Genomic DNA, 574 nt, shown 5'->3' with positions numbered 1-574 from the left:
GTATATTGTTTTTTTTTAAAGAAAATTGAGCCAAACAAATCCTACAATCTTTATGAATCCACATAAATAGTAGAATAATGATCCATTATTAGTTGGGAAAAAAATCTTAACCCAAAGTACCAAACAACAGATACATAGCAGAACCCATAGGACCCTGAAACTCTTCCAAAACTATTACAAATTTACAACTAATACATCATTATTGTACTCACTCAGTAATTATTTTTCTTTATGGTTTACATCTCCCCATGAAAAGTACATCTCACTTGTTGTAAGTGTAACACTGACACCAAAAACAACATGCTGCTTATCACTTGAAATTTAAACACCATTTAAAAATTAAAAAAGATAAAAAAAAAAAAGAAATGTAAGCAACAACAATAATTCATTAACATATGATAGGTATAGATTAGTGAGTCCCTTCACTCCCTTGTTGAATGCACTACACACAAGTGGTGTGTTTGGAGAAGGATATGGCCCACATGTAGTCACATAGAAAATACTAGAATTTTATGCACCTTTTATTTATTTACCTAAACATTTAAAAATAAAAAACTTTTTTAAAATAAAATTT

The sequence above is a fragment of the Arachis ipaensis genome, chromosome B06 (genome assembly GCF_000816755.2).
Source record: "Arachis ipaensis cultivar K30076 chromosome B06, Araip1.1, whole genome shotgun sequence".
NCBI classification, from domain to species: domain Eukaryota; kingdom Viridiplantae; phylum Streptophyta; class Magnoliopsida; order Fabales; family Fabaceae; genus Arachis; species Arachis ipaensis.
The sequence above is the reverse complement of the archived record's forward strand: the minus strand, read 5'-3'. Positions refer to the sequence as shown.